At 46.6% G+C, this 14,646-nt stretch overlaps 1 protein-coding gene across 2 annotated transcripts in view; it reads left to right on the forward strand.

Annotated features, from left to right (window-relative positions):
• CPLX2 (complexin 2) overlaps positions 1-14,646 on the forward strand; it is an 84,250-nt gene that overhangs the window by 24,376 nt on the left and 45,228 nt on the right. The window lies entirely within an intron of this gene.

Genomic DNA, 14,646 nt, shown 5'->3' on the forward strand with positions numbered 1-14,646 from the left:
CTGAGTCCTTTCCAGATGGTCCCCACAAAATGCTAGGGGCAAGGTCAACTCAACCCCAGCCAAGGCCGGCAGACGCTCCCAGATCCCCACACCCAGGACTCCCTCTGCTCCCCACTTCCCTCTGCCTTTCAGCCCCTCACTGACTCATTCTGTCTCTGTGTCTGTCTCTGTGTCTTATCTCAATTTTCCTCTATATCCTTGTAACTCTGATTCAGATCCTAAATGTACTTATCTGGATATTAATTTACTTCAAATTCTTTTTTTTTTTAATGCACTGAACCCCTACTGGGTGCCAGCCATGGGGCACAGAGGTTGGGTCTAATCAAAGATGAGTAAAACATGGACTTCCCTAGAAAAGAGATGACTCATGCACTCAAATAAGTGATATGAGGAGGCTGAAAATGACCCGTGTTATAAAAGAGACACTGATGGGGGCTGAAGAGCATCAAGGAGGACGGTTCCTGGGGGCATCATGGAGGCGGTGACTTTTCAGTCAGACCTTGAAACATGGTCATGCCCTGGAGCGTGGGCTGACTGTGGGGAGGAAGGTCCCCCGCCGTGGACCAGCTCTTCAGTGCCCTTTCCTAAGTCCAACTCTTCAGCATCTTTCTTATTTAATCTCCAAGGCCTCCTGAGAAAAGCAAGGGCTTTGGTGCCTGACAAGACCTGGGGCTGAGTCCCACTGACTCAACTCTCTGAGTTTCATTTCATCATCTGTAAACAGCCTCCTAGGGCTGTTTTGAAAATCAAATAAGACAAAGGATGTGAAAATGCTTTCCTACTGTTAATGAGACTCTTTACTGTTAATGAGGGCTCTTTCAACTGCAAGTGACAGAAATCCAATTCAAAAAGGGTTTAAAGTAAAAAAGGAAAGTCTGACATTGCTGGCGTCAGTTACAGGTGGACCCAGGGGCTCAAGGACTACCTCAGGACTCTCAGCACCTCCTGATTCTGCTCTCCTCTGCTTTGGCATCATGCTCAGGCAGGGTCTCCCCCCAGAGGGGCAACACAGCAACTGCCTTCCCACCAGCCAAGAGACTCCCATGGAAGTAGCACACCCCATTCCCAGGGGTTCCAGCAAAGTTCTGGGGTTGAATCTCAGTGGACTGATCCCCACCCAAATCCCCTGGGGACATGGAGTCAAGGACCACAGAGGAAAAGAAAGTTCATTCTTTCTCAGGGCTCAGCTTAGCTATCATCTCCTCCAAAAAAGTGTGGATACCCTAAGACTGTGTTGGGGTAACGTACCCTGTGCTCCTGCAGCCCCTAATGCTTCCTTTCTAATCATACTCTCTTCACACTGATTATCATTTTCTGTTTATTTGTCTGTCTCCTTTACAGCACTCTAAATATTGGGAGGGCAAACAGAGTGCCTGGCTTGCATGTCACTCTCCCCCAATGCTGACAAATGGTGGACACTCAGCAAGTGGTAGATGGATGGATGGATGGATGGATGAGTGGTTGAATGGATGGGTGATGGATGAATAAATGAGGGGATGGTTGATTGGATAATGGATAGATGGCTTGGGAGAAACTTGGTGAGATCAGTTCGGGACATGCGAAGCCTAGCCTACCTGGGAACACACAAACAGAGCTGTGCTTCAAGCTGCGACACACGGACCTGGAGCTCAGGAGAGGTCCGCGCTGGAAACAGAAGTTAGGGGGCTATTTGGATGGAGATTTTAATAGAGGCCATGGGAGTGCATTCAAATCTCCAGGGAGGCGACAAAGTGGTACACCCAAGGTCACACATCATGTAAGTGACACTTGTACCCAGGGCTGTGCAATGTCAAAGTCCACTCTCATTCCTTCATGCCAAGGCAACGTGCCCACTACTTGAGGTGGCAGCACAGAGCTAACGGCTCTCCCTTCTCCCCACCCTCCCCCTCCTCAAACCACTCAGCCAGAAGGGAGCAGCTGCTTGGGAGGACAGAGAGACAGATTATGTAAACTGTGATTGCCACCCACAGGAGGAGGAGGAGAGTGAATAGGTATTGAAATGCGCTTTCAATAATGCACGTCCTCCTCCGCAGAGGCCTGGGGCTTAGTTGCTGGGAGAGGAGCCTTAAAGGGACCGAGCCTCCCAAGTCTCGGCTACAGGCCTAACAGGCCCCTGGCCACATGGGTCCTCTGCCCACAACTGCAGAGCTCCGTGGATATCTATTACAGGGGACTCCAACTATTCACCATCAAGGAAACTTTTCTTCCCTTCTGGCCCCTGTGGTTTCAGTTTTTAAAGATGCTGTTTCCCAAACACACTGCATTTAAATCATGATTATTTCATTTCCCCCATTTTTTATTAATCAAAGACATTTAACTGCCAGTCAGAGCTTTGATCAGCAAGAGGTAAGCCTCTTGCTCTGATATCACTCCAACCCAAAGCTCAGAAATATGACAACACTGTTAGGCAGACCCACCTTGCTGCTGGAAAAGGCCCACTTTCCCTATGCCTCCACCCATTACTCTCTTTGGAAAACCCCACGCTGGGGAACGGTGACTGGAACCCTCATTTCACAGAAGAGAAAGCAGAGACCCAGGAAGGTGCAGGCACTTGCCTGAGGCCAGAGGATCCGTGGGACCTGAGGGCAGAGGCCTGACCTCTCCAGTTTCTAATGACTTAGAACTTGGCAAGAGATAGGGCACTGAGGGAAATCAAAGTCCAGAGCAGGGCAGGAAGAGAAGTCATCATCGGCAGGGCTGTCTCTGTGCCCTTACTACACGCCAGACCCAGCAGACTTTATTCTCACTCAAGGGTCCTGAAAGGTGGGATTATCATTTCCACTGTGCCTATGAGGACACTGAGCATCAAAGAGGCGCCGTGGATTACATAATCCACTCACTGGAAAGTGAAGGATTGGGATTCCAGCAAATTCACCAACTGACATGAAAGTCCAGTCATTTCCATTCCCCAGGCTGGCTGGGCTGCAGGTGAGACAGTCTTTCAGACCAGATTTGAAGTTCTGCTCACCGCTTAGCAGCTGTGTGAATATGGCTAATGATCTCACCTTTCTGAGACCTGGGGAGCTAGAACAGCATCTTGCTCCCGGAGTGATTGCAGAGAATAAGGAGAGATGCTGGCGTTCAAGTCACCAGCACAGAGCCTGGGGGACAGCTTTTGGAGGTGCTGTCCTCTCCTTCCCTTCTCCCCTTTCTTTGCCAAGACTCCTCCAAGCTGACAGAAGCCAGGGAGAGAGATCTGACAACTTATGCCTTTGGGATCTCCTGGGCTGGGATTAGGAAAGCACTGCCCTGCGCTCCCTCTATTATCTATTAAATGGACTGTCCACCTCTGGTCAAGTAATTCTAAGAGCCAAGGGTAGAAGGAGCTCTCTTCCTCCAGTGTGAATGCTCTCCTGGTCATTGCCATCGGCTTTCATGTCTGGTTTTCTTGGCATTGGGTCAGAGATGGCTTGAAAATTCCCATTACTCTCCTGGAAAACCCATTTATTTTCCCAAGGCAGCCTAATGAGTGTAGAGTAGAAATCTCAGCTCCCAGAAGCTAGAGATGGTGATTTCCTGGACTTGCCACAGTTGCTCACTTAGACAAGGTGGAAGTTGAGTAATTGACTCTCTGATCCCTCTGTCTCCCAGGTGTGGCTTTAAAAGAATAAGGCAAAAAACACAGTAAGTGGGATGGAACACTAAGCAATTCCTTGGGCATGATGCGCATATCAGTTTTGTGAGGCACCCCCCTGGGTCGGGCATGGACTGGGTGGAAGGAGACTTGGGGTTGCAGTTCCCCCAAAGGAACTTGGGCTGCCATTATTTAAAAAAAGGGAAATGGATGCTTGGAAGGCAACCACCAGCGATGCCCTTCATCTCCTTTCCTCAGCAACCCTGAGGCTATCCAGAGTGGCCACCATTCCTTCCAGCATTGGGCAACCACATCGTGGTCTTATACTCAACACTCCTCAAAGGTCCAAGAGATGAATGAGCAGGGAGATGCACTTGACCCTTTGCACGTTCAAAATAACAACCAACTGAAACTATTCATTGGTGTACTCCTCCTAAAACACCTCCTGTGTGCCCTGGCCAGCTCTGGCTGCTGTGGGCGAGAGAAGGACTCAGACTCTGCCCAAAGGGGTTCAGTCTATTTTAGGTACAGTTCTAATAATTCAGTAAAGTCAGACATACACTCCAAAAAATACTTCTCACGGCCTATTTTTTTCTGGCACTTGGATGCTTTTATTTGCTTTTAGATTAACTGCCTCATATGAAAATCACAAATTGAAAAGACCTTTAAAATTCCATTTTACTTCTGAGTCAATTTTGTCTTCACTAATAAAAACACCTAATTGTGATTGCAGTTACTGAACGTCCCCATTGAGGCTTTCATAATTTATTCTTTAGAAATCTGGATATGAGTCCTGAGAAAGTATGGTGGTCCCTTCACTGACTAGGAGGGTGAAGGTCTGAGATCTGTGTTGTTAGAACAGGGAATTGCAAAATCAGAGTCCAGACAACAGACGACTTGGGATATGTGATCTCTGTTGACCTGTAGAAATGAGCATTGATCCTAATGGCTAAGGTTGGAGGAAGCAGGAATAGATTTTTAGCTCATGTGAAACAGAAATATTCAAGGACCAGAGCTATCACAGTGAATAAGCTACCATGTAAGGTGGTGAGCTTCTTGTCCCCAGAGGTGTGTGAGCAGGGACTATTCAATGGGAAGTTGGATGAAATTATCTCAGCCCCTTCCAACCAGGAGATTCCTGAACTGTAGGTTGTGGTTCTAGCTCAGCATTTTGCTCTGTGGCCTTGGGTGAGACTCTGCCCCTCTCTGAGCCTCTGTGACCTGGATAATCCCATAGCTTCTTCCTTTTCTAATTGCCTTGCTTCAGACATTCACACTTGCCTCTGCACACTCAGCTGATGTCTGTCCCGTGCACATTCTCAGGCTCCCAGGGCCTGAGGAAAGCAGCCCAGCAAACCCGCAGGTGTGAGGCGCTTCTGCTCCTGCAGACACCAAGATTCATTGCCATGGCCGTGCCTTCCCCATCTGATAGGTAGAGACAGTGAGGTCTAGTCTGGGGGAGGAAACCAGCCCCTGGGACAGGAGGCACCCCCGACACCTGACTGGGCCTGTTGTAGCGCATCCTCTCCCTGCCTCATGATTGGCCTACAATCCATAGACCATCTTGGGAACTGGCCTCACCTTAGCAGGTCAGACAAAGGGCAGCAGAAGTCAATGCAGGTACCAACATCCTGGAGGTGGAAAGTTCATTTCCCACAGGTCTCTTCATGAGTGGCCTTAAGGCTTGTCTCACTTGATTTTTACAAGGGAGACATTACCACCCTCAACTTCTCTGGGCTCTGAAGCTCAGAGAGGCTGATGATTGCGTTTGCCAGCCAGCAAACAAGCAGTGGAGAGGGCACTGGACCAGGCCCTCCTGCCCAAGCCAAGGTCCCTCCCCAAGGATGCCCAGAGGCTCACCCTCCAGAAGGAGGCAGCCCCTCTTCCTAGGAAGTCCCTCTTCCCTAGAAGCCCCTCTGCCAGGACAGTGGGCCAGAGCCAGACCAGACCCTCAAGTTCCTCAGTCAGTGTTTGTCAAAGGATGGAGAGGATTAGGTGGGCCTAGAGCTCTACCTGCCCTCTGAACTCTGCTGGGCCTTTGGGAGAAGCAACTTACCCTCTCTGAGCCTCCATCTCCCTATCTGTACAGGAAGAGACTTAGTCCCTGCAACACTAGCTTTCTAGGATTCCATCATCCTAATTCTCTTCACTCCCAGGTCTCCACTGGGCAGGGGTCGTACCTTCTGTTCATATGCAGGTTGACAAAGCATCTCCCACTGCCTGTCCACAGGGACAGTAGGTCCCGCTGTACATACAGAGAACTCACAGGCTGCATCCTGTGTGCAAAGGCCCACAGGAGGGCGCAGAGCCAGGCATGAGGCCCATACCCTTACACAATGAAGGCTGCCCAGAGCTCGTGGAGACTCAGCCCAGAGCCTGCAGCCACAAGCTCCGAAGAGGTGAGGTGCAGCCAGGGACACGATTCTCAGTCCGGGCCCCACCAGCTGCCAGCTCCCCCTTCCCAGGGCTGCCCTGAAGCCTGATTGCTGCCTGGGGAGGGGAGGAGGGAGGCGCACAGCCAAGCAGGAGAGGATGACTGCACCTGCCTTCTGTGGCTTCATTTTCACAACAGGGCAGGTGATTAGTCCCATTTTTCAGTTGAAAACACTGATACTCAGAGACATTAAGCAACTTGCCGGGTCACAAAGCCAGGGAGTGGCAGAGCCCAGGTATAAACCACTATGTCATGCTGCCTCCAGGAGGTGTGTGATGCCCCCAGCCAGGATGGCCGAGCCAGCAGCCTTCCTCAAGGAGAGGAGTTTAGTGGTGAAACACTCACCCCAAGCCAACCTCAGCCTCTTCCTCTTTGCCACATGCCACAGGGCACAACCAGGGACTCTGCGCAGCCCTGGCCGTCTCTTGGGGGTCCCTTGCACATAGCTCCACAGGCTACAGAGGAACAAGTGAAATCCAGTCCTCATTCCCCAGAGCATTCCTGGAAACAGCAGGAAGCTATTTTTAAAAGCATGCACAGGCAGTAACCTGGGAGACTGAGGCCCCAGCCCAACCCTCACCCCTGAGGGCCCAGCAGCATCTCTGCCTGGCCCAGGTCTGGGAGAGAGAGCAGAGGACATGTCACCTGCCAAGGAAGAGACATATGTCTGCTTCAGATCACCCCCACTCTAGCACTGAGTGGGGCCTTAGAGCCCCAGAGGGAATGGGTATGTTTGTGCTCACACACTTCGGGTATCAGTGAGACAGTATATCTGTGTGAGTAAAGTCAAGTCTTGTGAATCTGGGGGGGGTGTGAGTCCACAGCAGCCAGAGTGTCTCTATATCCTGTGCAAGTGTGACATTACGTGTGTCTCTGTATCTCTAAGTCCATATGCTGATGTGAATCTGTGTGTATTGTGTGTGGGGTGTGTGTGTGTGTGTGTGTGTCTGGGTAGGCTGCATCTGTTTGTTCCTGTGTGTGGGTGTGTGTACACATGAGTGTTTATGTGCATCTGTCAGTCTCCAAGACGCCCAGGAAATAAATGTATGGAACTATAGACGTACAAGGAGCATCTGTCTCTAGAGCTCAGTCCCTGATTTCCCCACTCCCCAGTCACAGAAGGAGAACTGAGGCTCAGAGGGCAGAAGGGACATGCCCAAGGTCAGCCCATGGCAGAGAGCACTGGAGCCAGTCTGCCTCTTGACTCTTAGAGCCCACCTACCCAGTCACCCCCCACTGCTGCATTCCCAAGGTCAGCAGCTGGGCCTCCCTGCCTCCATGCAAGAAAGGGCCAACAGGGCCCATCATCCTGCTGGGCTTCCAACTGGCTACTGAGAAGGAGGAAGTGTCTAGACACAAGTGCTCCGAGTAGAACATTCACTATTTCAACAAGCCTTTTCTTTTATTTATTTATTTATTTATTTATTTATTTTTTCTAGATAATTATTTTTTATTGAAGGGTAGTTGACGCACACTATTACATTACATTAGTTTCAAGTGTACAACACAGTGATAAAACATTTATATACATAATTCTAGGTTCCAGCTATCACCCTACCAAGCTGTTACAATATCTTGACTATATTCCTTATGCTATACATTACATCCCGGTTACTTATTTATTTTACCATTGGAAGTCTGTCTTTTTTTTTTTTTTTTTTTTTTTTTTTTTTTGTGAGGGCATCTCTCATATTTATTGATCAAATGGTTGTTAACGACAATAAAATTCTGTATAGGGGAGTCAATGCTCAATGCACAGTCATTAATCCACCCCAAGCCTAATTTTCGTCAGTCTCCAATCTTCTGAGGCATAACAAACAAGTTCTTACATGGAGAACAAATTCTTACATAATGAATAAGTTACATAGTGAACAGTACAAGGGCAGTCATCACAGAAACTTTTGGTTTTGCTCATGCATTATGAACTATAAACAGTCAGTTCAAATATGAATACTCATTTGGTTTTTATACTTGATTTATATGTGGATACCACATTTCTCTCTTTATTATTATTTTTTTTCATAAAATGCTGAAGTGGTAGGTAGATACAAGATAAAGGTAGAAAACATAGTTTAGTGTTGTAAGAGAGCAAATGTAGATGATCAGGTGTGTGCCCGTAGACTATGTGTTAATCCAAGCTAGACCAGGGCAATAAAACATCCACGTATGCGGAAGATTTCTCTCAGAACAGGGGGGGTGAGGTTCTAAGCCTCACCTCTGTTGATCCCCAATTTCTCACCTGATGACCCCCCTGCGACTGTGCCTGTCTTAGGTTGTTCCTCCCTTGAGGAATCTTACCCGTCTCTGGCTAACCAGTCATCTTCCGGGGCCATACAGGGAAATGTAAAGTTGGTAAGTGAGAGAGAAGCCTTATTGTTTGAAATGGTTCGCTTTTTATTTCTTTGCATATTTATGCCCTGTAGCTTCTATGTCCAGCATTTGTCTTGAGGTATCTTTACCACTTGGAAGAATTATGATACGCGGTAAATTTGATATGAGGCACGAATTCTATTTAAGGGTTGTAATTAGGAAGGAAGAAGAAAAGCTATAGAAGTAGCAGGCGGAAGAAAACATGGGAAGATTGATTATTTCTTTGACATATCTTCTTGTAGAGTACTTCAGCATGTATAGGTTTTAAGCTACTACTTAAATTGCACACACACATTACCATAATAGGAGTATAGTTACATAACCAAAGCATACCTGTAATAACCAGCCATCTCCAGTGAAACCAAGAGAACCAGTTAGGCACCTTAGGCATTTGTGAAAACTTATCTATGATATGGTGGATATTGTCCAACTGAACTTGAACAGTCTGAGAGAAATCAGACAAATTAAAATAACCCATTCCTGGAGAATGTTCACATCCCTTATGTTCTTTTAACAGTAAATAGTCTGTAGTTGTAAGATTTTTGGAGCGCTACAATTTGCACTTCTCCTAATTCTTGGTTGAGTTCCAACAGTATAGATCCAGTCAAATTTGTTGTTTTACTGTATGCACAGGCCAGCTTAGATATCTCCTTCATTCCCATGGCAAGTCCAGGAGCTGGTGGGATGAGTGCATCTACAGCTGTAGCAGTGCGTGGATCTTTGTTGGGATTTTTTGATGATCATCTTCTGGCATGAGTCTTCCAGAGAGTACTGATGTTGGAAGTTCTCTTTCATATCGTATCATAGTTCATTTTCGGGGTAGCCCAATTAGGCTTTGATCTTCTGTATAAACGCAAACAGACCCTTTGCCTACACTTTTATATGCCCTTTATACCCTTGTGTAGAACTCATTGGAGGTTACCACACAGGAACTGCCCTTTTTTATGTTTATTTTTATTGTTTTGTTTTTGGTATCACTAATCTACACTTACATGACGAATATTATGTTTACTAGGCTCTCCCCTATACCAGGTCTCCCCCATAAACCCCTTTACAGTCACTGTCCATCAGCATAGCAAAATGTTGTAGAATCACTACTTGCCTTCTCTGTGTTGTACAGCCCTCCCTTTTCTCCTACCCCCCCATGCATGCTAATCTTAATACCCCCCCACTTCTCCCCCCACTTCTCCCTCCCCACCCACCCATCCTCCCCAGTCCCTTTCCCTTTGGTACCTGTTAGTCCATTCTTGAGATCTGTGATTCTGCTGCTGTTTTGTTCCTTCAGTTTTTCCTTTGTTCTTATACTCCACAGATAAGTGAAATCATTTGGTATTTCTCTTTCTCCGCTTGGCTTGTTTCACTGAGCATAATACCCTCCAGCTCCATCCATGTTGCTGCAAATGATTGGATTTGCCCTTTTCTTATGGCTGAGTAGTATTCCATTGTGTATATGTACCACCTCTTCTTTATCCATTCATCTATCGATGGACATTTAGGTTGCTTCCAATTCTTGGCTATTGTAAATAGTGCTGCGATAAACATAGGGGTGCACTGATCTTTCTCATACTTGATTGCTGCATTCTTAGGGTAAATTCCTAGGAGTGGAATTCCTGGGTCAAATGGTAGGTCTATTTTTAACATTTTGATGTACCTCCATACTGCTTTCCACAATGGTTGAACTAACTTACATTCCCACCAGCAGTGTAGGAGGGTTCCCCTTTCTCCACAGCCTCGCCAACATTTGTTGTTGTTTGTCTTTTGGATGGCAGCCATCCTTACTGGTGTGAGGTGATACCTCATTGTAGTTTTAATTTGCATTTCTCTGATAATTAGCGATGTGGAGCATCTTTTCATGTGTCTGTTGGTCATCTGTATTTCTTTTTTGGAGAACTGTCTGTTCAGTTCCTCTGCCCATTTTTTAATTGGGTTATTTGTTTTTTGTTTGTTGAGGCGTGTGAGCTCTTTATATATTCTGGACGTCAAGCCTTTATCGGATGTGTCATTTTCAAATATATTCTCCCATACTGTAGGGATCCTTTTTGTTCTATTGATGGTGTCTTTTGCTGTACAGAAGCTTTTCAGCTTAATATAGTCCCACTTACTCATTTTTGCTGTTGTTTTCCTTGCCCGGGGAGATATGTTCAAGAAGAGGTCACTCATGTTTATGTCTAAGAGGTTTTTGCCTATGTTTTCTTCCAAGAGTTTAATGGTTTCATGACTTACATTCAGGTCTTTGATCCATTTTGAGTTTACTTTTGTATATGGGGTTAGACAATGATCCAGTTTCATTCTCCTACATGTAGCTGTCCAGTTTTGCTAGCACCACCTGTTGAAGAGACTGTCATTTCGCCATTGTATGTCCATGGCTCCTTTATCAAATATTAATTGACCATATATGTCTGGGTTAATGTCTGGATTCTCTAGTCTGTTCCATTGGTCTGTGGCTTTGTTCTTGTGCCAGTACCAAATTGTCTTGATTACTATGGCTTTATAGTAGAGCTTGAAGTTGGGGAGTGATATCCCCCCTACTTTATTCTTCTTTCTCAGGATTGCTTTGGCTATTCAGGGTCTTTGGTGTTTCCATATGAATTTTTGAATTATTTGTTCCAGTTCATTGAAGAATGTTGCTGGTAGTTTAATGGGGATTGCATCAAATCTGTATATTGCTTTGGGCAGGATGGCCATTTTGACGATATTAATTCTTCCTAGCCACGAGCATGGGATGAGTTTCCATCTGTTAGTGTCCCCTTTAATTTCTCTTAAGAGTGACTTGTAGTTTTCAGAGTATAAGTCTTTCACTTCTTTGGTTAGGTTTATTCCTAGGTATTTTATTTTTTTTGATGCAATTGTGAATGGAGTTGTTTTCCTGATTTCTCTTTCTGTTGGTTCATTGTTAGTATATAGGAAAGCCACAGATTTCTGTGTGTTGATTTTGTATCCTGCAACTTTCAACAAGCCTTTTCCATGTGGGAAGGGCATGAGCTGGTCCTACGGGCTGCCAAGCCCCAGGTCCACAGAGATCCTGAAAGAGGCCAGATGTGGTCCCTGTCATCCAGCAAAGCCCACAGTCTCGCAGGAGGTCAGGAAGATAAACCAAAAACTATGACATGGGGTTGAGAGTGCCCAGTGGAGGCATGAACAGAATCCTGAAGGATTGTGTCTAAAGGCAGAGCACCGATTCTGCCCAGAGGGCCAAACAAAGCTAGTGAGGAGGTGATGTTGTTTGGGTTGGGATAGAAGAGACAAGTATATCAGACGTTGAAGAGAAAGGGCATTCCAAGCTGGGGCACAGCTGATGCAAAGGCATCTTATACACTTCTAGAGAGATCCAGCTCCTCCCTGGTGGGCCCTCGTGGTCTGCTTAGTCTGCCCTCCATACCTCTTTCTGTGCTCCTGTTATTCCCACCATCATTTTGTTCCCAATTTACTCATTCCTTCAGCAAATGTTTTGGGCACCACAATGGTACCCAGCCCTGAAACTGGTACAGGAGAAACAGATGAGAATTAAGCACAGTCTCCGACTCTGAGGGCAGAGATGATAGTAGTTAATAGTTAGCCACCTTCAGCTACTGATTTTCTATGTGCCTGGCCCTGTGCTCAGTGTGGTGGCAGACGAGATGACTGTGGGGAGGAGGAAGGAAGCTCCCTGAGCGCCAGGCGCTGCCAGGCACAGGTCCTCACAACAACACCGAAAATGAGGTCTGAATGGCCCCACTTCCAGAAAAGAAGGTTGAGGCTCAGGGAGATGAACTCACCTGAGGTTGTACGCAGTGCTAAGTCAGTCAGGTGTGTGGGACTCCAGTGTCTGGGCTCTTTCTGCCAGGCCTGGATGGCTACCTGCACGACCAGAAACGTGGCTTTGGGAACTGCCATTTCTGCTGTTCTTCTGCCATCTCCTTATGGGCCTCCTACATTTTTCAGTTCTATTCTTTCTGGAAATTCCAGCTAAAGCTGGGGGCAGGGGGCATGCCCTAGGCAATAGGGGGCTTGTTTGCCTTGGGATCAAAGCAAGTAGGGTCAGTTTCCCCCATCCAAGGTGCTAGTGTGGATCCAGCAGGCTTGGGGCCAGAGTGAGTGTGGGAGGGGTACTGGGGGAACATGGCAGGACCCCTCAGTCTTTCACTTTCCAAGAAAGCGTCTCTGCCAGGAACACTTCACTGCTCAGACCAACAGAAGGAAGCACTGAGAGCTCCAATGAGGCCACACATGTGAGACCTTTAGCACTCACTCTGCTTGCCCCAAAGCCTTGACATTAGCCAAGGAAAGCCCTGAGTAGTCTCTATCACATGTCGACTATAACATTTTGGAGGTTTCCAAAATCTCATTTATGACCAAGTGTTCGTAGTCCACCCATCATGGGGAATTACCACCTGCATTTTACAGAGGAGAGTCACTGCCTACCACGGGTGTGGAGGTAAAAAAAATAGTCCTTGCCTTCAAAAAATCCTAGTTAAGAAACATGAACATACAGTAAACCTCTAGGGTGCTCAAGTCTGTCATAAAAAGAAGCATGGAGGGGAAAATGTTGTACAGGCACTTGAAGGACCCCTTTTCCAACATGGAGAATCAGGGAAGGCTTCCTGGAGGAGGGAACATTTAAGCTGAGGCTTGAGGACTTGAGGATGAGTCAAAGTTAGGCAGGCAAATGTAAATAGGAAGGAATGGTAAGCAATAGAGCAAAACTTTGAGCCCCAAACCCAAATTCCAGCCTGTGGACCCTTAGAAGTCTAAATTTACCATATCCATTAGCTCAGTGTGGTCAGGAAAGGTTTGACAACAATCATCTGGGGTAGGGATGGGAAGCTGGAGAGGAGATAGCTGATCCCACATCCACAGTCCCCACGCTGGAGGGGACTCCTTCCACCCCTTCCTGCAATAACAAGGCCCTTCTTTGGAAACCTCACCCAGACCCCGGGCTGGGTTACTGCCCACCTTCTGCTGCCAGCCCCAGTTTCCCTGCCTCATGTCTCCGTTCCTGGTGCTGTGAATCCGTCTAACCCGGAAGCCCAGGATTCTTCAGGGCACTTGGCTCCAGCCCCTGTCACACCCCAACACTCCTCCCTGGAGCACCGTCCCTGTCTAAATCCTAAAACATTTTCCCAATCAGCAGCATCTTGGCATGTAACTGAGATGGAAGGAGTCAGGAAAACCCACTTTTGAATGGCAGCTCTGCCACTCATGTAGCTTGGCAAGTCACTTTGTCTCTATGGGCCCCAGTGTCCACAGGAATATAAAATTGGCTAATGACACCAACTACATAGAATTACTGTGAAGATTCAAGTAAGTGCATATAAAAACTGCTTGTGAAGTATTCAGAGGTGTGCACATAGAAGTGGTTATTATTGCTGTGACTATGGTCATGAATAGCAATAAACGTTCATTCACTCTGTAAGTATTACCAAGGGCCCATATGCCAGGCTGTGCTCAGAGCTGGAATCTCACTATGAATGGATTAGACAGGGGATCTTCCCTCAAGGACTTTTTGATCTGAGATAGAAACAAACATAGATGGGTTCAATATGATTCCTGCGTGGGTAGAGGGGAGAACAAAGAGAGCAGGGAGCCAGGGAAATCACCCAGCCTGGGAAGCCCTAAAGTTTTGCAGAAGCGACATCCCAAAGGAGTGCACTAAGGCAGGGTCAGGGGAGAGAGCTCCAGACAGGCAGCGGTGTGGAGAAAGGCTGGGAGGCAGGGTCAAGGGGCCGGTTTGGAATGCCGCAGAGTGAAAGATGAAGCTGAAAATTAAGCCGGCCACTTCAGCTTTAAGGTAAAAGTTAACTGTGTTATGTCAATTTCTTTTAAATAGATTGCAAACAATTTGATTTTTTGTTTAAAGTAAAAAAAAACCACAAGACCATGTGACACATAAATTTACATCATATTACAGTTCCTGGAGCCTGGAGCCACTCAAAACAAGAACTAAGGTTGCAGAATGTTGGGAAATAAGTTCAATCAATGCGTAAGACAGGAACAGTGAGCAGAACAGCTCCTTATGTTTTTTAAGGCAATTTATAGCATCAAAAATCTGCATCATGCTTCACTGGTAAATTCCACCAAACATTTAAGGAAGAAATACCAATTTTACACAAAATCTTTCAGAAAACAAGAAGGAACCTTTTCATTTTAAGAGGCCAGCTTGATACTAAACCAGATGAGGCATTACAAGAAAACCACTGATCAATATCCCTCATGAGCATAAACACAGAAATGTTCACAAAATATTAGCAAATGAAATGTAAACACATGTACCTTATTCCCAGATGCTCGA

Source organism: Manis pentadactyla, chromosome 2 (genome assembly GCF_030020395.1).
Source record: "Manis pentadactyla isolate mManPen7 chromosome 2, mManPen7.hap1, whole genome shotgun sequence".
In the NCBI taxonomy this organism is placed as follows: Eukaryota; Metazoa; Chordata; class Mammalia; order Pholidota; family Manidae; genus Manis; species Manis pentadactyla.